The sequence below is a fragment of the Pseudophryne corroboree genome, chromosome 1 (genome assembly GCF_028390025.1).
Source record: "Pseudophryne corroboree isolate aPseCor3 chromosome 1, aPseCor3.hap2, whole genome shotgun sequence".
NCBI classification, from domain to species: domain Eukaryota; kingdom Metazoa; phylum Chordata; class Amphibia; order Anura; family Myobatrachidae; genus Pseudophryne; species Pseudophryne corroboree.
The window spans coordinates 176,925,252-176,951,353 of record NC_086444.1 but is presented as its reverse complement, the minus strand read 5'-3'; the positions used below and the strand labels follow the sequence as shown (position 1 = coordinate 176,951,353).

Below are 26,102 nucleotides of genomic sequence, written 5' to 3'. Positions count from 1 at the left end.
GCGGATGACTCTGCAACACCGAATGAGAGAACTCCAGGTCCTCCTCAGCCAGGGTATCAAATTTGTAGAATTTTGCAAACGTGTTTGCCCCTGACCAAGTAGCAGCTCGGCAAAGTTGTAAAGCCGAGACCCCTTGGGCAGTCGCCCAAGATGAGCCCACCTTCCTTGTGGAATGGGCAATTACAGATTTTGGCTGTGGCAGGCCTGCCACAGAATGTGCAAGCTGAATTGTACTACAAATCCAACGAGCAATCGTCTGCTTAGAAGCAGGAGCACCCAGTTTGTTGGGTGCATACAGGATAAACAGCGAGTCAGTTTTCCTGACTCCAGCCGTCCTGGAAACATATATTTTCAGGGCCCTGACAACATCTAGCAACTTGGAGTCCTCCAAGTCCCTATTAGCCGCAGGTACCACAATAGGCTGGTTCAGGTGAAACGCTGACACCACCTTAGAGAAAAACTGGGGACGAGTCCGCAGTTCTACCCTGTCCGAATGGAAAAAGAGATATGGGCTTTTGTGAGACAAAGCCGCCAATTCTGACACTCGCCTGGTCGAGGCCAGGGCCAACCGCATGGTCACTTTCCATGTGAGATATTTCCAATCCACAGATTTGAGCGGTTCAAACCAATGTGATTTGAGGAATCCCAGAACTACGTTGAGATCCCACGGTGCCACTGGAGGCACAAAAGGGGGTTGTATATGCAGTACTCCCTTGACAAACGTCTGGACTTCAGGAACTGAAGCCAATTCTTTCTGGAAGAAAAACGACAGGGCCGAAATTTGAACCTTAATGGACCCCAATTTTAGGCCCATAGACACTCCTGTTTGCAGGAAATGCAGGAATCTACAGAGTTGAAATTTCTTCGTGGGGGCCTTCCTGGCCTCACACCACGCAACATATTTTCGCCACCTGTGGTGATAATGTTGTGCGGTCACCTCCTTCCTGGCTTTGACCAGGGTAGGGATGACCTCTTCCGGAATGCCTTTTTCCCTTAGGATCCGGCGTTCAACCGCCATGCCGTCAAACGCAGCCGCGGTAAGTCTTGGAACAGACATGGTACTTGCTGAAGCAAATCCCTTCTTAGCGGCAGAGGCCATGGGTCCTCTGAGCATCTCTTGAAGTTCCGGGTACCAAGTCCTTCTTGGCCAATCCGGAGCCACGAGTATAGTTCTTACTCCTCTACGTCTTATAATTCTCAGTACCTTGGGTATGAGAAGCAGAGGAGGGAACACATACACCGACTGGTACACCCACGGTGTTACCAGAACGTCCACAGCTATTGCCTGAGGGTCTCTTGACCTGGCGCAATACCTGTCCAGTTTTTTGTTCAGGCGGGACGCCATCATGTCCACCTTTGGTCTTTCCCAACGGTTCACAATCATGTGGAAGACTTCCAGATGAAGTCCCCACTCTCCCGGGTGGAGGTCGTGCCTGCTGAGGAAGTCTGCTTCCCAGTTGTCCACTCCCGGAATGAACACTGCTATCACATGATTTTCCGCCCAGCGAAGAATCCTTGCAGTTTCTGCCATTGCCCTCCTGCTTCTTGTGCCGCCCTGTCTGTTTATGTGGGCGACTGCCGTGATGTTGTCCGACTGGATCAATACCGGCTGACCTTGAAGCAGAGGTCTTGCTAAGCTTAGAGCATTGTAAATTGCCCTTAGCTCCAGTATATTTATGTGGAGAGAAGTCTCCAGACTTGACCACACTCCCTGGAAATTTTTTCCCTGTGTGACTGCTCCCCAGCCTCTCAGGCTGGCATCCGTGGTCACCAGGACCCAGTCCTGAATGCCGAATCTGCGGCCCTCTAGTAGATGAGCACTCTGCAGCCACCACAGAAGAGACACCTTGTCCTTGGAGACAGGGTTATCCGCTGATGCATCTGAAGATGCGATCCGGACCATTTTTCCAGCAGATCCCACTGAAAAGTTCTTGCGTGAAATCTGCCGAATGGAATCGCTTCGTAAGAAGCCACCATTTTTCCCAGGACCCTTGTGCAATGATGCACTGACACTTTTCCTGGTTTCAGGAGGTTCCTGACTAGCTCGGATAACTCCCTGGCTTTCTCCTCCGGGAGAAACACCTTTTTCTGGACTGTGTCCAGAATCATCCCTAGGAACAGCAGACGTGTCGTCGGGATCAGCTGCGATTTTGGAATATTTAGAATCCACCCGTGCTGTTGTAGCAGTACCCGAGATAGTGCTACTCCGACCTCCAACTGTTCCTTGGACTTTGCCCTTATCAGGAGATCGTCCAAGTAAGGGATAATTAAGACGTCTTTTCTTCGAAGAAGAATCATCATTTCGGCCCTTACCTTGGTAAAGACCCGGGGTGCCGTGGACAATCCAAACGGCAGCGTCTGAACTGATAGTGACAGTTCAGTACCACGAACCTGAGGTACCCTTGGTGAGAAGGGCAAATTGGGACATGGAAGTAAGTATCCTTGATGTCCAAGGACACCATATAGTCCCCTCTTCCAGGTTCGCTATCACTGCTCTGAGTGACTCCATCTTGATTTGAACCTTTGTATGTAAGTGTTCAAAGATTTCAGATTTAGAATAGGTCTCACCGAGCCGTCTGGCTTCGGTACCACAAATAGTGTGGAATAATACCCCTTTCCTTGTTGTAGGAGGGGTACTTTGATTATCACCTGCTGGTGAATTGCTTCCAATACTGCCTCCCTGTCGGAGGGAGACGTTGGTAAAGCAGACCTCTGGAACCTGCGAGGAGGCGACGTCTCGAATTCCAATCTGTACCCCTGAGATACTACCTGTAGGATCCAGGGGTCCACTTGCGAGTGAGCCCACTGCGCGCTGAAACTCTTGAGACGACCCCCCACCGCACCTGAGTCCGCTTGTAAGGCCCCAGCGTCATGCTGAGGGCTTGGCAGAAGCGGTGGAGGGCTTCTGTTCCTGGGAAGGGGCTGCCTGCTGCAGTCTTTTTTCCTTTCCTCTACCCCTGGGCAGATATGACTGGCCTTTTGCCCGCTTGCCCTTATGGGGACGAAAGGACTGAGGCTGAAAAGACGGTGTCTTTTTCTGCTGAGAGGTGACTTGGGGTAAAAAGGTGGATTTTTCAGCTGTTGCCGTGGCCACCAGGTCCGATAAACCTACCCCAAATAACTCCTCCCCTTTATACGGCAATACTTCCATGTGCCGTTTGGAATCCGCATCACCTGACCACTGTCGTGTCCATAAACATCTTCTGGCAGAAATGGACATCGCACTTACTCTTGATGCCAGAGTGCAAATATCCCTCTGTGCATCTCGCATATATAGAAATGCATCCTTTAAATGCTCTATAGTCAATAAAATACTGTCCCTGTCAAGGGTATCAATATTTTCAGTCAGGGAAACCGACCAAGCCACCCCAGCACTGCACATCCAGGCTGAGGCGATCGCTGGTCGCAGTATAACACCAGTATGTGTGTATATACTTTTTAGGATATTTTCCAGCCTCCTATCAGCTGGTTCCTTGAGGGCGGCCGTATCTGGAGACGGTAACGCCACTTGTTTTGATAAGCGTGTGAATGCCTTATCCACCCTAGGGGGTGTTTCCCAACGCGCCCTAACTTCTGGCGGGAAAGGGTATAACGTCAATAATTTCTTAGATATTAGCAATTTTTAATTCATCTGATTCAGGAAAAACTACAGGTAGTTTTTTCACACCCCACATAATACCCTTTTTTGTGGTACTTGTAGTATCAGAAATATGTAACACCTCCTTCATTGCCCTTATCATGTAACGTGTGGCCCTACTGGAAAATACGTCTGTTTCTTCACCGTCGACACTGGAGTCAGCGTCCGTGTCTGTGTCGACCGACTGAGGTAATGGCCGTTTTAAAGCCCCTGACGGTGTTTGAGACGCCTGGACAGGTACTAATTGGTTTGCCGGCCGTCTCACGTCGTCAACCGACCTTGCAGCGTGTTGACATTATTACGTAATTCCATAAATAAGCCATCCATTCCGGTGTCGACTCCCTAGGGGGTGACATCACCATTACAGGCAATTTCTCCGCCTCCACACCAACATCGTCCTCATACATGTCGACACACACGTACCGACACACAGCACACACACAGGGAATGCTCTGATAGAGGACAGGACCCCACTAGCCCTTTGGGGAGACAGAGGGAGAGTTTGCCAGCACACACCAAAACGCTATAATTATACAGGGACAACCTTATAATAAGTGTTTTCCCTTATAGCATCTTAATATATTATAATATCGCCACACAAAATGCCCCCCCTCTCTGTTTTAACCCTGTTTCTGTAGTGCAGTGGAGAGCCTGGGAGCCTTCCTAGCAGCGGAGCTGTGTAGGAAAATGACGCTGTGTGCTGAGGAGAATAGGCCCCGCCCACTTTCCGGCGGGCTCTTCTCCCGGTTTTTCTGACAACCTGGCAGGGGTTAAATACATCCATATAGCCTCAGGGGCTATATGTGATGTATTTTTAGCCAGCATAGGTACTTTCATTGCTGCCCAGGGCGCCCCCCCCAGCGCCCTGCACCCTTAGTGACCGTTGGTGTGAAGTGTGCTGAGAGCAATGGCGCACAGCTGCCGTGCTGTGCGCTACCTTAAGAAGACTGGGAAGTCTTCAGCCGCCGATTTCTGGACCTCTTCTCTCTTCAGCATCTGCAAGGGGGTCGGCGGCGCGGCTCCGGTGACCCATCCAGGCTGTACCTGTGATCGTCCCTCTGGAGCTAGTGTCCAGTAGCCTAAGAAGCCAATTCATCCTGCACGCAGGTGAGTTCACTTCTTCTCCCCTAAGTCCCGCGTTGCAGTGAGCCTGTTGCCAGCAGGACTCACTGAAAATAAAAAACCTAACAAAATTTTTACTCTAAGCAGCTCTTTAGGAGAGCCACCTAGATTGCACCCTTCTCGGCCGGGCACAAAAACCTAACTGAGGCTTGGAGGAGGGTCATAGGGGGAGGAGCCAGTGCACACCACCTGATCCTAAAGCTTTTACTTTTGTGCCCTGTCTCCTGCGGAGCCGCTATTCCCCATGGTCCTTACGGAGTCCCCAGCATCCACTTAGGACGTCAGAGAAATAGGGGACGTGGTTTTCCATATAGATGCTATATAATATATTTAAATACAAGTATAGATATGTTTATATATAATGTTCCTATATTACTTAGTATATTGTAATTTGTGACATTTGCATATTTATTTATTTTTAATTTTACATAACTAAGCACCAGAGGTTTTTTTTTTCACTTTAGATTAATATATTAAATTTAAAAAAAGCCTGTGGTGCTTAGATATATTAAATTAAAAACATGCAACTGTAACGGTATAGCAAGTAAACAATACTTATATTAACTTAATCCTGACTGTATTAGAGTAATACTTGTGAGTGCTGCCGGTGTTTGAACTATGGAATTGAGGTGCTTTGCTTAGTACTGTACCTTATGGATGGCACCTGTGCATTATTGCATTGTAACAAGGAGTGCTGATCACCGGAGTGTTTGTGTATATGTGTGTGTGTGTGTGTGTATACATACATACATACATACATACATACATACATACATACATACATATACATATATATATATATATATATATATATATATATATATATATATAAATAAAATACAGGAAATCCCACTTTCGTGGTAAAAGATAGCACTCTCCAGACTAATATCCAATAAAGTCAAAAGTAAATTTAATGCAAAAGGTAGTCTCACAGTTCATATGAAGTATCAAACGATCTCCAGCAATGTCCAACGTTTCGGTCCCTGACGGGGCCTTTTTCAAGGAATAAATACAGTCAACAATGGCAGCAGTTCAACTTCAATTCAGCCTTGCAGGGAAACTGGAGACACAGATGGTGCCTCACCGGCCCCTGCTAAATACCATAATAATTGGCGCTAGCCACGCCCACAGAATAGCCGCCGGCCGTGTGGAACGCACAGCTGGACCGCATGCTAATCGCCTCCCCCTGGAGGTGGGCTGCGTCCAGCTGGCGATGGTAGCAGTGTAACATCATTGTGGTCATTGTCAGGGATAGAGCCGTGCACGGGGTGTATCGCGTCACTTCCGGTGACGCGATATCACCATAGCAGCGGCTCAGAAACCCGGAAGCGGTCAGCGTCCGTCCCTGGACCGCATGTGGAACGCATTGCGTCACTTCCGGTGACGCGATGTGCCGAGCAACAGTAGCCAGAAATAATAAGTATTAGCTCACACTGCTAGTAACGTAATATATTGTATTAATAGTGCATGCCAGTAATCTGTGGGGAAATGGGGCTGCAGTGTCAATGTTAGTTTCAGGTCAATGCTGCCTATCATGCAGGTGCAGCAACGTAAAGTCATAACTATAGTATAGTTGGTAAGTAATGGTATAGCAAAGGCCGGTGGGGTCACTCGGGGGGATACATACTATATGCAGTTAGGTGCAAATACAAGGTGCAAATAAAGTGTGATAATCAATAAAAGGTATAACAGTGGATCAAAACATGCCATGGAAAAATTTCATTAACAAGGTGAACATGTTATAAATACATAGTGCATGATCCTGTATCAGAACAGTGGTCATGTAATATTAGTGCTATACAGGAATAAGTAATCCAAGCTCTACTTCAAAAAAATTGACAAGGGATTATTTTCATTCATGCCCCTCGGGGCTATCGTATCAAGTCTATGAATCCACATGCTCTCCTTTATGTGTGTGTATATATATATATATATATATATATATATATGTATATATGTGTGTGTGTGTGTGTGTGTGTGTGTGTGTGTGTGTGTGTGTGTGTGTGTGTGTGTATATACACATTATATATATATATATATATATACACACATCCAAAAAGTAACTGGCACTCAGGAGTCTTGCAAGTAGTCAAAAATGCTTATATTATCCAAGGTCAACGTTTCGGGGGTATTAGCCCCGTCGTCAGGACAAAATAACACAGCATATACAAACAAATACAGCAACTTACCCCACCTTTGTACCCCACAGCATGTGTGTCCGATCACGGTCCTTTCCCTGGCTGCCGCCCACCGGAAGTCACGGTCCTTCCCGTCTCCGGCTTCCGCTCTTGCCGTTGCTAGGCAACCGCCAGAATGCGTTCCACCTGCTCTAGCTTGTGCGTTCCACCATGCGGAAAGATCCCGGACACCTCTCAGAGGGTGCTGATCAGAGGGGCGGTCCCGGCGGCACATCTAAAATACATACAGTTTTTATTAGATATTAAAATTGAAATCACAAATAAACAAACAAGAAACAAATCAACATGTAAAGAAGATATCCCATACCCCAACAGTAATAACCACAGGCTACATAAGTAATACCCGAAGGGAAATATTAAATGGTGTTCCAATTGATTTTCTCATTTAACCCTTTAGGGGCTATACTTCCTAGCCGGGTGATCCATCTGGCTTCTTTTAGCAAAAGTTCTCTAGCTCTATTCCCCCCTCTCAATGTAGGTGGCATATGATCTATCATGAAATACTTTAGCGCTTCCAGCCTATGTCCTGCAGATTTAAAATGTTATGCCACTGGTTGGTCAATCGACCTACCCTGTAAAGATAAACGTATAGCAGACCGATGTGCAGTCATTCTTTCAGTAAATTTTCGAGTAGTCTGTCCCACGTAGTACAATCCGCAAGGGCAGACAATGATGTATACCACGTGGGACGTACTACAAGTAAGTACATGAAGTATGTCAAATTGTTTGCCAGTGTGAGGGTGGGTAAACAATTTATACGGGATAAGATGAACACATGTGGCACAGCCACAACATTTATAGCACCCAGAGGGTTTACTATAAACGTACTAATCTACAGCATAGACTGGTGCGGGCAGATATAACAGGGAGAGGGGCTTTATTAACCCCGAACGTTTACATGCGTGTGTTAGAGATGAGCGGGTTCGGTTCTCGGAGAAAACCAGAACGAGGCAAAACGTAATCATCTCGCTGTCGGATACTCGCGGGATTTGGATCCCATATAAACAGCCGCGTGTCGCCACCATTTTCACTCTGGACATGGAGAGTGAGGGAGACAGACCTCTGTCTCTCTCTCTGTGGGTGGTGGCATTGGGTGGGGTTAGTGTGTGCTCTGTAGGGGTGCTCCGCAGTCACTGTGGTGTACCTGTGCTGTGTTAGGGGCGCTGTCCTGGCTGTCACTGGTGTTTCATTTGCTGCACCTGCACATGGGTGTTGCTGTCCTGGCTGTCGCTGTGTTGTACAGGGTGCAGGGGCACTGTCCTCCTGTATGCTGTAAAATATAGGGGTGCTGCTGCTGTTCAAATAACATTACACTGGTCCTGTATGTTGTAAAAATTCAGAGGCGCAGTTGTTAAAAATTAAAAGCACACTGCTGTATGCTGTAAAATATAGGGGTGCTGCTGGCCCTGCATATTGTACAAAGTCAGAGGTGCAGTTGTTAAAAATTAAAAGCACACTGCTGTATGCTGTAAAATATAGGGGTGCTGCTGGCGCTGTATGTTGTAAAAATTCAGAGGCGCAGTTGTTAAAAATGAAAAGCACACTGCCGTATGCTGTAAAATATAGGGGTGCTGCTGGCCCTGTAGTAAAGTCAGACGTGCAGTTGTTAAACATTAAAAGCACACTGCTGTATGCTGTAAAATATAGGGGGGTTGCTGTTCAAATAACATTACACTGGCGCTGTATGCTATAAAAATTCAGGGGTGCAGTTGTTAAAAATTAAAAGCATACTGCTGTATGCTATAAGATATAGGGGTGTTGCTGTTAAAATAACATTACACTGGCGATGTATGCTATAAGAATTCAGGGGTGCAGTGAAAATCAATGTACACTGGCCATGTCTTGTATACTGTAGTAATTCTAGGGTGCAGTGAAAATCAGTGTACACTGGCCCTGTCTTGTACGCTGTAATTATTCTAGGGTGCAGTGAAAATCAATGTACACTGGCCCTGTCTTGTATGCTGTAAAATTACAGGGGTGTTGTGAAAATACAGGGGTGCTGGCACTGTCTGCGGTTGCGATGTCTAGGCCTGACCTTCACAACACTGTATGGGAAGAGGAGGCTCCTACCACCATTTTCACGCCCCCTGTAAGTGCTGGGAGGAGCCAGTCCAGTTGCTGATATTGAGATTGAGAATGTCACTGTAGAAGTACACCAGGATGAGGAGGATATGGGTGCAGCTGGCGCTGCAGAGGAAGTTGACGATAAGGAGTCTGATGGTGATGTGGTTTGTTTGAATAAGGCACCAGTGGAGACCGTTGTTGGCCATGGGATGAAAAAGCCCATTGTCATGCCTGGGCAAAATACCAAAAAAGACACCTCTTTGGTGTGGAATTATTTCTCCACAAATCCGGACAACAGTTGTCAAGCCATCTGTTGCCTTTGTCAATCCATAATAAGTAGGGGTGAAGACATTAAGCACATCCTCCCTTATATGTCACCTGCAGCGCATTCATCATAAGTCATTGTCAAGTTCAGAAACTTTGGGTAATAGCGAAAGCAGTCCACTGACACCTAAATGATGTGGTTTTGTTTGTTTGAATATTATTTCTCTGTGAGGATGAGGATGTAAACACTGAAGGGGGAATGGGGGGGATCTGAGGATGAGGACGACATCTTGCCACTGTAGAGCCAGTTTGTGCAAGGAGAGATTAATTGCTTCTTTTTTGGTGGGGGCCCAAACAAACCAATCATTTCAGCCACAGTCATGTGGCAGACCCTGTCGCTGCAATGATGGGTTTGTTAAAGTGTGCATGTCCTGTTTATACAACATAAGTGTGGGTGGGAGGGCTCAATGACAATTCCATCTTGCACCTCTTTTTCTTCTTTGCATTATGTGCTCTTTGGAAGCTAGTTTTTAAAAGTGCCATCCTGTCTGCCGCTGCAGTGCCAATCCTAGATGGGCCAGGTGTTTGTGCCGCCCACTTGGGTCGCTTAGCTGGGTGTAGTATGGTATGCCGGCAGCCGGACTCCCTGCGACCAGCATACCGGCGCCGGGAGCCCGACCGCCGGCATACCGACAGCATGGCGAGTGCAAAGGAGCCCCTTGCGGGCTCGCTGCGCTCCCCACGCTGCGGGCACGGTGGTGCGCTACGCAAGCCACGCTATTTATTCTCCCTCCAGGGGGGTTGTGGACCCCCACGAGGGAGAATATCTGTCGGGATTCCGGCGCCGGTATACTGTGCACCGGGATCCCGGCATTCGGCATACAGAAGACCACCCGCTTAGCTTAGTCATCCAGCTACCTCATTGCTCCTCTTTTTCTTCTTTGCATTATGTGCTCTTTGGGGGCTAGTTTTTAAAAGCTACATCCTGTCTGACACTGCAATGCCACTCCTAGATGGGCCAGGTGTTTGTGCCGCCCACTTGGGTCGCTTAGCTTAGTTATCCAGCGACCTCGGTGCAACCTTTTGGCCTAAAAACAATATTGTGAGGTGTTCAGAATAGACTGGAAATGAGTGGAAATGAATGTTATTGAGGTTAATAATACCGTAGGATCAAAATTACCCCAAATTCTGTTATTTTAGCTGTTTTTTATGGGGGGGGGGGGGGGTTCAAAAATCATCCAGATCCAAAACCCAAACCCGAAAGGGTGGTTCTGGCAAAACCAATCCAGATCCAAAACACGAGCGGGGATCCAGATCCAAAACCAAAACACAAAAAATGAAAAGTGCCCACTGCACATCTCTAATATATATACAGTACATCTGGAAAGTATTCACAGCGCTTCACTTTTTCCACATTTACGTTACAGCCTTATTCCAAACTGGAATAAATTACTTTTTTCCCCCTAAAAATTCTACACACAATACCGCTTAATGACAACGTGAAAAAAGTGTTTTTGAGATTTTTGCAAATTTATTTAAAATAAAAAAATTAAGAAATCACATGTACATAAGTATTCACAGCCTTTGCTCAATACTTTGTTGATGTGCCTTTGGCAGCAATTACAGCCTCAACTCTTTTTGAATATGATGCCACAAGCTTGGCACACCTATCTTTGGGCAGTTTCGCCCATTCCTCTTTGCAGCACCTCCCAAGCTCCATCAGGTTGGATGGGAAGTGTCGGTGCACAGCCATTTTCAGATCTCTCCAGAGATGTTCAATCGGATTCAAGTGTGGGCTCTGGCTGGGCCACTGAAGGACATTAACAGAGTTGTACTGAAGCCACTCCTTTGATATCTTGGCTGTGTGCTTAGGGTCGGTGTCCTGCTGAAAGATGAACCGGCGCCCTAGTCTGAGGTCAAGAGTGCTCTGGAGCAGGTTTTCATCCAGGATGTCTCTGTACATTGCTGCATTCATCTTTCCCTCTATCCGGACTAGTCTCCCAGTTCTTGCCACTGAACAACTCGGAATGACCACCATTGTGGGAAATATTGCACTGTACTATGGGTCCCACCTTATAGTGGGTTGGATTCTGATTTGGCACACCAGCTGCTGGTTTAGATGGGTGAGAGTGCGGGATTTCCTATGTGTGTGTGTGTGTGTGTGTGTGTGTGTGTGTGTGTGTGTGTGTGTGTGTGTGTGTGTGTGTGTGTGTGTAAGTATATATATATATATATGTGTGTGTATGTATGTGTGTGTATATATAATATAATATAACTAGCTGTTCTACGCGCTCTTCGCACAGGAGTTTCTGATTTTTACGGTTGTACATATACATGAGTGTTAAAAATTTGGTAAATCTATAGAGATGTAAATTTGAGACATCTTACCGTAAGTAAATATGAATCCATGGTTCTTGGCGTTACCCGAGGAACACCTGTAGCGATATGGTAAAAACTGACAAGACCATTTTTGTAGTTTATTAAATTCTACACACTGGAGGTGCAATACAAATATTGATCCGATTGTCCGTTTGGGCGTTATCGTTCAGTAATGATGTCATTATGTTAACCCCCTTTTCATCCCCTTAGGGGAGGTTTATTAAAATTCTAATTATGTAGTTTTCCTATTTCCCACTTGAGAATACCTATGTTAAATCTCATCTTCCTAACATATCGGGAAGTAAGAGAATTAGGGATCTATTCATGAAGCAGTGAAAAGTGTGGAGAAGTGAGCCAGTGGAGAAGTTGGCCATGACAACCAATCAACATTGAAATAACATTTATAATTTGCATACTATACAATTGTATGGAGCAGCTGATCGGTTGCTATGGGCAACTTCTCCACAGGATCACTTCTCCACTCTTCACTGCTTCATGAATAGACCCCTTAGTGATGAGTCAGTGTCAGTCAGTGAGTGGGGATGCAGTCCATCCCTCAACACGTTAGACGGCAGAAGGGGACATAAACATTATTAGGCAGGTGGTTTTAATGTTATTGCTGGGGGGTGTATACATTAATACAGTATGAACAACATCAATAAAAAAATGTTTTTACTTTGCCTACAAATCTGACATATTCACACAAATGTTGCAAGTCTCCCTTATCTTGTGAAAATTATGGTTGGGGACACTTGTTATTTTTGTCTTATTCCTGGATCATTCTGTGTAAATGTAGCAACTCTGTGCTTTTTAGCCTTTGATGTCAGCATTTCAACACTGGTTCCAGGATGTAGATTGAAAATGCAGCACTGAAAGGCACATTAAAGGCACATTTGTACATGAGCCTTAATGTGTGCTATAAAATATTAAATCAGGAACTTCTCCTTCAGAATTGAAGGCAAAAGAAAAACTATAGTGGGTATAAGGGATGCCATTGTTATGGGGCCCAGAGGCTTGGGGGGAGGGGGGGGGGGCCTGGACCCAGGTTACAAATTTGCATACCAATACCCCAGATTTCCCTGCTAAAGAAAGCCGGTCTAATCCATTGCGCTGCCTGAATTGTGTAACATTACATTTTAGGCGAGAAGTATGTGTTGTGGATGTTACAATGGTAAGGGGGCACTGTAATGTGGCATAATTTGAAGTTGCTAGAGGCCACAGTAATGTAGCACAATATGAACTGGAGGGCACTGTAATATGTCATAATCTGATCTGCTCATAGTAATGTAAAGGGCACTAGAATGTAATATAATAAGAACTGGGACACTGTAATGTGGTACAATATGATATGGAGGCACTATAGTGTGGCATATGAATCGGGGCACTGTAACATAGCATTATTTGACCGGGAACACACTCTAATGTGGCACAGTATGAACAGGGGGCACTGTACTGTGGCATAATATAAACTGGGGCCACTGTATGTCATAATGTGAATTGGGGATACTGTGTGACATAACTGGGTATAAATGTATTATAGCGGCACGCATCGTGCTGCTGTAACACTTCCTGCTTTGCCTCATTATTGAGGTGAAGAGGAAGGCACATCAACAAGATGTATTAACATCTTGGGCTAGATGCATCATGACTTGGAGAGTGATAAACTGGAGAAAGAAAAAGTGCTAGCCAATCGGGTCATAACTGCCATGTCACAGGCTGAGTGTGAAAAATGGCAGTTAGGAGCTGATTGGCTGGTACTGTAAGGATGTGCCCTGTGGGCACATCCATGTTGCCGTCCCTAGCTGGGGACAGCGCTGGGGCAGCTTGTCTGTCCCCAGCGCTTGGTGCGTGGCGGCGGGTGTCCGGTGCAGGGATTACCTTTTTCCCTGCACCGGACCAGAGACTGCGGGGGCATTTAAATCTTGGCGCCCTCCGGGAGCCAATCGCGGCTCCCGGAGCGGCAGCCAATCGGAGAGTGACGCGGCGAGCCAATCGGCGCTCGCCGCGTCATAGGCCCCGCCCCCGGCGTCTGACGTCAGACGCCGGGCGGGAGCCGTTCGTAAAGGAGGCCGCGCCGAAGAGCGGCGAAGAGGAGGAGCCCGCGCGCAGGAGCGCGAGGAAGAGGTTCGCGTGGGAGAAGAAAGAAGATGGGCGGGAGCAGCGCGGACGGAGGTCGGCGCGCCGGAGCGCAGAAGATCCAGACGCCGCAAGGAGGAGCCGGAGGAGGTCATCGGTCGGGATCGGAAGAGAAGATGTCCAGCGGCGGCTGGACGCGGAGGAGAGACGCCGGCGCCGCTGGCCTGGACGGGTCAGCGGCAGAAGACGGTGCCGGAGGCCCTCGGGTTAGGTAAGGCCTCAGTGAGGCTATCCTCCCCTCTTCCTCCCTCGACCACCAGGGACGGGCATTAGGCCCGCGGGCACAAGTCAGGCACTAGGCCTGTGGCGCAGTTAGGAGATTGGGGGTCATTTGTCTGATTAGGTGGTTTGGGCATTAGGCCCAAGCCACCCAACCCCTGCGGCACCAGATAGGCAGGCACTAGGCCTGGGGGGCACATGTTGGGCACTAGGCCCATGAGAATAGTCAGGCCACCGGCCTGTGGGCACAGTTAGGCGGGCATTAGGCCCGAGGGGCAGTTCAGGCAATAGGCCTGTTGGGACATTAGAGGGCGCTAGGCCCTAGCGTATTATGGCCAGTAAGTACAGATAAGGTGACCCTGGGCACAAGGCCCAGGTCACCCAACGGGCAGCAAGTTAGGCGGGCGCTAGGCCCGTGGGCGAAGTCAGGCCTCCGGCCTGTGTGCAGTTAGGGGGCGCCAGGCCCAGCGAAGCAATGTTTTCCCCGAGGTGAGTAAAGGTGGCACTGGGCGTTAGGCTCAGGCCACCCTGAGAGTACGGTAGGTGAGTGAGCTGTGCGGTCCCCACTACTGGGTGTTCTGAGTCGGGTAGAAAAGGGACAGCACCGTTTTATGTTGTAACTCCGATAGTGTGATATATGTTGTTACCGTGCAGGGCAAAGTGTATGTGTTGTGTAAGTTGTGCATAGTTGTGTTGCACCACACCCACAGAGCTAGTTTGAGGGCTCCGCTGTTGTAGATAGTATAGGGTGTGACACTAGGGTAGAGTTAGGCCCTGCACGGCTGTTTCTCTTTGCCTCCTTACAGGGACCTGTAAGTGGAGAAGATCGGAGTGCAAGACTTGTGACGGTGAGTAGCATCCGTGTACGTCTGTCCCTTGTTTGTCCCCGAGCGCCGGAGTTAGGATTGCTCACGGACGTGAGAATCCCTTTCATCACACTACGTGCGAAAGCGCGAGTGTGTGAAAGCTGGGTAGCTGAGGCTTTGTGCCGGTGATGACCATTCACCCAGCCGGTGAAGGTCGCAGCCACCCCTGGGGTATCCCCTGTTCCACCGGAAGCAGGGTCGATACCCCCTTTAATGTAGACCATTCTCTCCTCAGCTCGGTCGTCGGTCAGCTCCGAGAGGGAATCGCCGTGTCCGGATCCGAGTGAAGATTTCCAGGTCCGTTGAGGGTTCCGGTACCTGAAGGTGAGAGCGAGCGGCGCCTGGTGAGTACCGAGTCTACACCTGCACGGCAGCAGGCACCACCACACGCACTCGCAGGCCCCAACCGCGCCTCTCACAGTACTTTTTCACTCTCCATTGCATCTGGACTCTTGTCTGCCGAAGCCCCTCCGGCGATGTCCCCCTTTGCACAATGCACGTCAGCTCAGTGCTGATGCGCAGTGTCATCCTGCTTGGTCAGCTTCTCTGCACATGCTCGGGATCTTGCTACTCACGCGAGATCCCCATCGCAGTCTGGAGCCTGCACCCGCCACAGCCAGGGACATATCTGTCCCTGCTGTGTGCATGGGCATCGCCACCATGCAGCTGTCGAAATCAACAGCTGCAGGTGACGGAACGGTCAGGGATGCTGACCGTTCATACATTGCCGACGCTTATCGGCCTACTATCTTTTAGATAGCAGCACCGATATAGACAGGGGCACATATCGTGGCTATCATAGATGGGGGGGGGGGAGTGGTATAGCGTACATAACGTGCACTGATACCGCTCCCCCCCACACCACACCAATATCAATAGTTCTTACATTTACCCCAATGTGTACTGTCAGCCCTACAATGTGACCTCCTGTAAACTAGGGAACTACTATAGGGAATAACATTGACTAGGGTACTACAATGGTTCAGAAGATTAATCAGGGCAATATTATGGGACATAAAATTAGTAACTGCTGTGGAGACGTTCCTCTCAAGAAGCATGGGGACAGGGTCTCATTCAATATGTTGCTATGGGGCCCACAAAGCTTACGCACCTGGTTAAAGGACCTTTGATAAATCTGCAGGACCTGCAGTGAAATGCGTCAGGAAGGAAGCTATTGGGGTCACCATTCTTCTGAAATCTACTGCCCAAGTGTGCCCGGACCAGGACTGGACTCTTAGCAGAATTGCTGTGGCTATTGCTATACAACAGGATCACCACTATTCCTCCATTTCTAAAGAGGACACCGCGATGCAGCGAGGACCCGTAATTAGGAACTCTCTTATGAGATAACCTCAAGGGACTTTACCTCCAGCGGCTAAAAGTGGTAATTAACTTTCAACTTTAGGACTGCACTGTCGGTCCAGTGACAATCTTTTGAATTATCTGCTATCCAGTCTATATTAAATAGGAACGGACCACACAGAGAAGGCAGCTACTATTAGTGTGACCCTTTTTAGCATCATTTGATTTTATGCATTTGTGGATGTTTATGTCAAGTGTTTTTATGGTTTATTAAATAGCACCAGTGGTACTCAATCCTTCTATTTTAAATTTTTAATTAGCGCTGCTACCTGGTTTTCTTTTGTTCTATAATCTAATTGGGTGTGACTATGTTATGCACACCAGTGCCTGCAGGAAAGTACTGGTGTCAGAACTGTTATGCACTCCAGTGTCTGCAGGAATGTACTGGTGTTTGAACTGTTATGCAAAACAGATGGACTCACAGACAAACTGGGGGATATGACATAATGTACACAGAAGGTGATAGGGTAACAAAATACACACAAAGTGAACAGAGAAGCCCAGAGGCTAAGGAACTGGGTATCTCCCTTGTATTAGAACTGCTCAGATGGAAAAGCAAGATGTTGTGTTTTAATACGTAGAGAACCCGAAATGCTGTTGCTAAGGGCAACAGCAAAACCCTAAAGGGTTACCAACGGGTGTGGCAGTAAACTCCTTGGTCAGAGATGGAATGATAGACACAAGGAGAATCTCCACAATCCTAATTCTCACTTGCAGTGCACAGGTTTTAGCTTACTGCCACTAAACTGACCCCTGACACCTAGCACAGTGAGACAGGATTAGACAGGCAAGTCTTAGAATACAGCCGCAAACTTGCTAAGTTCACAGAGTAGTAACAGAACCCCAGCAAGCTAAACGACTGACTCCAGTCTTACTGCTAGGTCTGGATTGGCAGAGTGTAATACCAAATCCCCAGGCCTATTTGCAGTAAGCAACAAACAAATACAAAGCTACACAGTACTGGCTAACTTTCATGAACTGACTAACCAACAAAGATTCAGCAGCATCTGCTTACCCTGAAAAGAGGCCTTATAAAGCAGGTGCTGTCCACGCCCCACTCAGACCTCACAGACTGTGAGCACAAAAACCAGCACCGGATCCCCTGCCGTGCACAGAGCCTATAACCACTGCACAGCAAAAGACCCGAACCGGAGTATCAGCTGCGCTCAGGTTACACCACTAGCACTTGTCTCCCGGTTGCCATGACGACGTGGCAGCACAGGGCAGGAGACCCTAACAGTACCCCCCCTCTGACGAGGGGTCAAAGAACCCCTACCACCGGGTTTATCGGGGAACTGCGAGAAGAAAGAGCGTATCAGTCTGGGGGCATGAAGATCACAACTGCGCACCCACGACCGCTCCTCCGGGCCATACCCCTTCCAGTGCACCAAAAATAACAGCCGACCCCGAACCACCTTGGAGTCAAGAATCCTTTCAACAACAAACTCCCTCTGGCCACGTATCAGAAGAGGGGAAGGTCTTCCACTGGAAGAAGAATTACTAATCGCCCGTTTTAAAAGGGAACAATGAAATGTTTTATTGATACCCAAAGAACGGGGCAGATCTAACTGAAATGCCACCGGATTGATAACCCTGGTGATCTTATAAGGGCCGATGAACCGGGGCCCTAACTTATGAGATGGCTGTCTCAACTTCAAATTCTTGGTAGACAACCAGACGAAGTCTCCTAATTTGAAGCTGCAGGGTCTTTTCCGCTTATCAAAAACCCTTTTGGTCACTAATGACACAGACACAAGGGCTTTCTTCACTTTCCGCCAAATACCTCTAAGGACCGAAACCACAGAGGAACCACCAGGCGTGGAGTCCAGGGGGTCAAAAGAATTGGCCTTAGGATGATGCCCATACACACAAAGGAAGGGAGAGATCCCTGTAGCAGAGTGAGCCGCGTTGTTATAGGCAAACTCCGCCATGGACAGATGAGCAACCCAGTCAGTCTGACACTTGGAGACATAACACCTGAGGAACTGCTCCAAGGACTGGTTCACCCTTTCAGTCTGCCCATTAGACTGCGGATGGTAGCCTGACGACAAGCTGACAGAAATCTGGAGATCGGAACAAAATGCCCTCCAGAATTTGGCCACAAACTGGGATCCGCGGTCAGAGACCACATCAAGTGGCAACCCGTGGAGACGCACAACATGCAGCATAAATAATTCAGACAGGCGTCTGGCTGATGGCAGCCCAACCAGTGGAACGAAGTGCGCCATCTTCGAAAACCTGTCAACAACAACCCAGATGGCTGTCATCCCCGAGGATTTGGGCAAGTCCACCACAAAATCCATTGAAATGTGGGTCCATGGCTTAGATGGGATAGAGAGTGGATGTAATGGGCCAACAGGAACCCCTCTAGGAGTCTTATTTCGGGCACAGATGTCACATGCCCGAACCCACTGATCCACATCCTTAGCCACCGAGGGCCACCACACCGCCCTAGATAGCAACTCCCGAGTTCTGGCAATACCCGGGTGACCTGCCGACTTCTTGGCATGGAATTCCAGGAACACTCGCTGTCTTAACCTAGGAGGCACAAACAAAAGACCTACCGGAAGGTCTGGAGGAGCCTGCTCCTGTGCTCTAAGGACTAATGATAAGAGGTCCTGGGTAATGCCCACTTTAATACATGATGGGGAAACAATGGGCAACGGCTCCTCGGTGGTCTCCTGGATTGGAGCAAAACTCCGCGAGAGCGCATCAGCCTTGATGTTTTTTGACCCAGGGCGATATGTTATCAAAAAATTAAAGCGAGCAAAAAACAAAGCCCATCGTGCCTGCCTGGCATTGAGACGCTTCGCTGACTCTAAATATGCCAGATTCTTATGGTCAGTGAGAATTGAGACCACAAACTTAGCCCCCCTCAAGCCAGTGTCTCCACTCCTCGAGTGCATCCTTAATAGCCAACAATTCCCGGTTACCCACGTCATAATTCATCTCGGCAGGCGAAAATTTACGGGAAAAGTAAGCACAGGGATGAAGGCGATTATCAGACACTCCCATCTGAGAAAGCACTGCCCCAATACCCATCTCAGAGGCATCCACCTCCACCACAAAAGGACGCTCTGGATCTGGGTGTCGCAGCACCTTGGCCGAAACAAATGCCCTTTTGAGACGGGCAAAAGCCGCTTTAGCCTCACAAGACCAGTGAGCAACATCCGCCCCTTTCTTAGTGAGTGCCACCAAGGGCGCCACTATAGACGAAAATCCAGCGATAAATCGTCTATAAAAATTCGCAAAGCCCAGGAAACGCTGAAGCGCCTTCAAACTAGTGGGCTGCACCCAATCCAGGACTGCCTGTACCTTGGAACCCTCCATTTGGAAACCTTCTGGGGAGATAATATATCCTAGAAATGCGATTTGCTGAACTTCAAATTCGCACTTCTCCAGCTTCGCCCCAAGCCGGTGGTCTCTGAGTTTCTGGAGGACTAAGCGTACATGCTTCCGATGTTCCTCCAGGGAATGGGAGAAGATTAGGATGTCATCTAAGTATACAACTAAGAATCTATCCAAATATTCCCTGAGCACATCATTCATGAAATCCTGGAAGACTGCCGGGGCATTACAGAGCCCAAAAGGCATCACCAAATATTCATAATGCCCTGAGTGGGTATTAAAGGCAGTCTTCCATTCATCCCCCTCTCTTATTCGGATTAGATTGTACGCACCGCGTAGGTCAATCTTAGAAAAAATGGTGGCAGTACGAAGCTGGTCAAACAAGACCGAAATGAGAGGCAGTGGGTATGAGTTTTTAATCGTGATACGGTTCAATTCCCTGAAGTCGATGCAGGGTCGCAACGAACCGTCCTTTTTACCCACGAAGAAGAACCCCGACCCAACTGGAGACTGTGAAGGTCTGATAAATCCCTTAGCCAAGTTCTCCTGAATGTACTCTGCCATAGCCTGAGTCTCAGGACGTAACAGGGAGTACAACCTGCTCTTGGGAAGCTTAGCATTTGGCAACAAATCAATGGCACAGTCATAGGGGCGATGGGGAGGTAGTACCTCTGCAACTTTTTTGGAGAACACGTCCGCAAAATCTACATAACACCCTGGCAATCCTGGCAAACTTAGCTGCGAGAGCCTGACTGGAAGGCTCAAGCAACTCCTGAAACAATCAGTACCCCAATTAAGAATCTCCCCAGAGACCCAGTCAAATTGAGGATTGTGGGCCCTTAACCAGGGTAACCCCAACACCAATGGGGCAAAAGTACAGACAGTCACATAAAAGGACAATTTTTCAGAGTGTGTGGCTCCAATAAACAAAGAAATCTGGCTAGTGCAAGAGGTAATTTTACCTTGGGATAATGGTTCCCCGTTTAACCCACAAATCTCAATTTCCGATGCCAAGGGTACTAAGGGAACAGAGTGTTTCAGGGCGAATTGGCGGTCCATAAAAACCCCGTCGGCCCCACTGTCCACAAAGGCCTCAGTCTTGACAGTTTGACCGAGGATCTTCAAGGTCACCGGAATGATAAAAGTCTTCTTGGGAAATTCTGACTTCTGGCCTGACAGGATATTTCCCATCACCCTCAGGGCCTGAAGTTTTCCGGCTTTTCTGGGCATGATACTACCACATGACCTTTATTCCCACAGTACAAACACAACCCCTGCTGTCTCCTCCGCGTCTTCTCACGCGAGGAGAGGCGGGTAGCCCCAATCTGCATAGGCTCCTCAGAAAATTCCTCAGAGTCTGAGGTTCCCTTGGGAAGGAAGGAAATCTCAGTCTCCCTTTCAAGCCTACGCTCTCTCAGCCGTCTATCCACCCGGATGGATAACTGCATGAGCTGATCCAAGCTATCAGGCAAGGGATATTGTACCAGTTGGTCCTTTATCTGGTTAGATAGACCTCTTCGGTACTGGTGTCTCAGGGCTGGGTCATTCCACTGGGTATCATGGGCCAACCTCCGAAACTCCGTACAGTAAACCTCAACTGGCCTTCGCCCTTGCTTAAGGATCGAAATCTGAGCCTCGGCTGAGGCCGTCTTGTCAGGGTCATCATACAACATGCCCAGTGCCGTAAAAAAAGCATCAACACTTTTAAGCGACGGACAGTCAGGCTGCAACCCATATGCCCAGACCTGTGGGTCTCCTTGTAGCAAGGAAATCACTATGCCCACCCGCTGAATCTCCGACCCAGAAGACTGAGGCCTAAGCCGGAAGTATAGCTTGCAGCTCTCCTTGAAACAAAAGAACTGCGAGCGATCTCCAGAAAAACGATCCGGGAGATTTACTTTCGGCTCCTTAACCCCTGCAGGTGCTGCTGCTGCGGGAGCTCCACCAGCAGCCTGGGAGGTGTGCATTTTAATGGACAAATCATTAAATTGTCGAGTCAGGACCTGCACCTGATCGACCACCTGTTGCAACGTATTTTGAGGGGTATGCTCCATATTCCCACAAAATTTCAACAGGAGTATTAGGCTGCTGAATATGTTATGCACACCAGTGCCTGCAGGAAAGTACTGGTGTCAGAACTGTTATGCACTCCAGTGTCTGCAGGAATGTACTGGTGTTTGAACTGTTATGCAAAACAGATGGACTCACAGACAAACTGGGGGATATGACATAATGTACACAGAAGGTGATAGGGTAACAAAATACACACAAAGTGAACAGAGAAGCCCAGAGGCTAAGGAACTGGGTATCTCCCTTGTATTAGAACTGCTCAGATGGAAAAGCAAGATGTTGTGTTTTAATACGTAGAGAACCCGAAATGCTGTTGCTAAGGGCAACAGCAAAACCCTAAAGGGTTACCAACGGGTGTGGCAGTAAACTCCTTGGTCAGAGATGGAATGATAGACACAAGGAGAATCTCCACAATCCTAATTCTCACTTGCAGTGCACAGGTTTTAGCTTACTGCCACTAAACTGACCCCTGACACCTAGCACAGTGAGACAGGATTAGACAGGCAAGTCTTAGAATACAGCCGCAAACTTGCTAAGTTCACAGAGTAGTAACAGAACCCCAGCAAGCTAAACGACTGACTCCAGTCTTACTGCTAGGTCTGGATTGGCAGAGTGTAATACCAAATCCCCAGGCCTATTTGCAGTAAGCAACAAACAAATACAAAGCTACACAGTACTGGCTAACTTTCATGAACTGACTAACCAACAAAGATTCAGCAGCATCTGCTTACCCTGAAAAGAGGCCTTATAAAGCAGGTGCTGTCCACGCCCCACTCAGACCTCACAGACTGTGAGCACAAAAACCAGCACCGGATCCCCTGCCGTGCACAGAGCCTATAACCACTGCACAGCAAAAGACCCGAACCGGAGTATCAGCTGCGCTCAGGTTACACCACTAGCACTTGTCTCCCGGTTGCCATGACGACGTGGCAGCACAGGGCAGGAGACCCTAACAGACTATCCCAAGTACTTAGCAGCAGCTTAGAGAAACCGCACATAAAAGCGCCCGATCTTTTATCTTTTTGATAATTTTCTCTTTGCTACATACTATTAGTCAATCTAGTAACCAGCTCCCAAGGAATTGTGGGTATAGGGCCTAATTCAGGTTGGATCGCAAAACCATAGTTTTTACGATGCCCCCCACTGTGCATGCGCAGGTCCCATCCTGCGCATGCAGTTAATGCTAATGGTTAGCATTAACTGCAAACGCTTCTGTCTGATTGACAGGCAGAGGCGTTCACGGGGGCGGGTGGCGCAGGGTAAACTGGGGCGTGGTGGCACGTATGGGGGGCATGTTGTAATCGTTTTCAAGGTGCCTGCATGTCACAACATCTGCTCTGAACTAAAAAAAATGGCAGCAGGTCTCCTGCCATCGTAGCCAGTCTGCGTCGGAAGGAGGCATCAACAATTTTAGCGATCACACTGAAATTGCAGCACAATTGCAATTTCAGCGTGATCGTAGTGGGTGGGTGGTGGGCTGCATGCTGGGTGGTGGGCTGCATGCTGGGTGGCCTTGCCCTGCGATGGGCGACCCCCAGTATGCGACATTGGAGATGTGCACAAACCATTGGGTACTTTGGTGATTGTGCTCGCAGTGAGTATTGCTTTGCAAAGTGATTGACAGTCAGGGACCGCTTGTGGGTGGTTACAGTGAGTGTCTGCAAAAATGCAGGTGTGTCTCAACCGTATTCAGTGGATGTCTCGGGTTGCAACTGCGGTCTCGTATGCAGATGAAATGGCACCTGCTTCTTAGTTGCGTGGGCCATTCTGAGTGACTGTAAACTCATTCAGGGAATGTATATTTGCGTGATCTGCGTCTGATGCTGCGTATGTGTACGTAGTTGTGGACAGCTGCGATGGCTCCGGTGGACATCTCAGTACAAGTTCTGCTGCATTAGCGTATATGCTCACACATCCACAGCTCCAAAAACTGCAGCTGTGGTGGCATTATTGCGCAACTATGAATCAAACCCAGAATACAACTATGGATCAGAGGGGTGGCTGCCGGGGTGCTTGGCTGCTGTGATGCAGGTGTAGTCAGGCACCATATGCAACTCACCTTCAGGCTCTGGACGATGGTCCTAGAACACAGGTCGGACATGGACAGAAACTCACACTCCTGGACCCCGCAAAGGAATGGAAATAAACGTTATGGTAAGAACTTACCGTTGATAACGTGATTTCTCTTATGTCCACAGGTATCCACAGGATAACATTGGGATATTGTCGAGCGACAGTGAAAATGGCACCAACACGGTCACGAGCTTTCTGGCCTCCCAGGATGCATTGGGGCCTCCACTATATAGTCCCGCCCACTGACTCAGTCAGATCAGTTCTTTCCACAGCGATTATAGGCAGGAACATTAGGTACAGGCGATAAGAACACACATGCACACCCTTCCATACAAGAAGGAAGAGGTTTTTAGTGTTTGTCTAGATCCTCAAATCAGATGCGTCCGGGTGGGATCCCTGTGGATACCTGTGGACATAAGAGAAATCACGTTATCAACGGTAAGTTCTTACCATAACGTTTATTTCTCTGGCTGGGTCCACAGGATTATCCACAGGATAACATTGGGATTCCCAAAGCCATTTTAGTGGTGGGACGCTCCTGATTGCACAGGAGGACCTTTCGCCCGAAGTCTGCGTCATGAGAGGCAAAAGTATCCAAGGCATAATGTCTGATGAATGTGTTTATGGAAGACCATGTGGCTGCCTTACATATCTGTTCTGCTGATGCACCCTGTTGTGCTGCCCAAGAAGGACCTACCTTACGTGTAGAGTGTGCAGAGACATTAGCCGGAATAGGGAGATCTGCATGAGAATAAGCTTCAGATATTACCACTCGGAGCCATCTCGCCAGCGTCTGTTTACTAGCAGGCCAACCTCTCCTATGGAATCCGTAGAGGATGAAGAGGGAATCTGTTTTCCTGATGGCACTAGTACGATCTATATAGATTTTTAAAGACCGGACCACGTCCAGTGACGCTTCTCCCGCAGATAGTCCCGATACCTGAAAAGCTGGGACTACAATCTCTTCATTCAGGTGAAACTTTGACACCACCTTTGGAAGATAACTAGATCTCGTTCTGAGAACTGCTCTGTCTGGAAAAAAACTTAGGAAAGGAGACTTACATGATAATGCTCCTAAATCTGACACTCTTCTGGCTGACGCCATTGCCAGTAAAAAAAGAACTTTAATCGTTAACCACTTAAGATCCGCTCTCTCAAGTGGTTCAAACAAAGGACCCTGGAGAAATTTAAGAACTAAATTCAAATTCCAGGGAGCTGCAGGAGGAACAAATGGAGGTTGAATATGTACTACTCCTTGGAAAAACGTACGTACATCCTGTAGGTCAGCAATCTTCTGCTGAAACCATACAGTCAACGCTGAGGCTTGCACCCTCAAGGAAGCAACCTTCAACCCCTTATCCAATCCTGCCTGCAGAAAATCCAGAATTCTAGCTACTTTAAAGGCTCTTGGATTGTAATTTTTTCCAGAACACCAATGAATATAGGCTTGCCATATTCTATGACAGGGGTGGGGAACCTCCGGCCCGCGGGCCGTATACGGCCCGCGAAGCCGTTTGGTCCGGCCCACCAGGTTGTGTCAGTGAGACACGCTGCCGCTCAGTCGGGCGGCAGCGTGTCTCAGCTGTCAGAGCAGGGAGACGGAGGAGAGCGCGGGTGTAGAATGGGACCAGCGGCGTGTAGTACTTCAAACCAGCCGCCGGTCCGTGAGCCAATCAGAGCTCGCGGACCGGCAGCCAATCAGGAGCCGCGGCTGCCGGTCCGCGAGCTCTGATTGGCTCTCGAACCGGCGGCTGATTTGAAGTACTACACGCCGCCGCTTTCACCCGACAGCCTCGCTCTCCTCCGTCGCGTCCACGGTAAGCAGCACGGAGGGGAGAGGGGAGGGGGGAGGGCATTTGTATACCTGGCACTGTGGGGTCTGTATACCTGGCACTGTGGGGGGTATTTGTATACCTGGCACTGTGGGGGGCATTTGTATACCTGGCACTGTGGGGGAATCTGTATACCTGGCACTGTGGGGGCTGTATACCTGGCACTGTGGGGGGTATTTGTATACCTGGCACTGTGGGGGGCATTTGTATACCTGGCACTGTGGGGGGCATTTGTATACCTGGCACTGTGAGGGGCATTTGTATACCTGGCACTGTGAGGGGCATTTGTATACCTGGCACTGTGAGGGGCATTTGTATACCTGGCACTGTGGGGGGTATGATTGCTCCTTTTGCCTGTTTTATCTTTCTCACTACTCTGGGTAACAGAGATATTGGAGGGAACAGATATGCCAGCTGAAACCTCCATTCTACTGGCAGTGCGTCTACCAGGACTGCTCCTGGGTCCCTTGTTCTTGATCCGTACCTCGGAACTTTGTTGTTTAGACGAGACGCCATAAGGTCTATCTTCGGT

General features: G+C 48.4%; 1 long non-coding RNA gene across 5 annotated transcripts in view; it reads right to left on the bottom strand.

Moving 5' to 3' along the window:
• The window catches only part of LOC135059652 (uncharacterized), a 143,905-nt gene extending 137,892 nt beyond the window's left edge, over positions 1–6,013 (bottom strand). For all 5 annotated transcript variants that reach the window (XR_010246066.1, XR_010246060.1, XR_010246054.1 and 2 more), the window contains exon 1: positions 5,692–6,013. This is a non-coding gene — a long non-coding RNA (uncharacterized LOC135059652). The remainder of the gene's footprint in view (positions 1–5,691) is intronic.
• Positions 6,014–26,102: the final 20,089 nt, after the last annotated feature.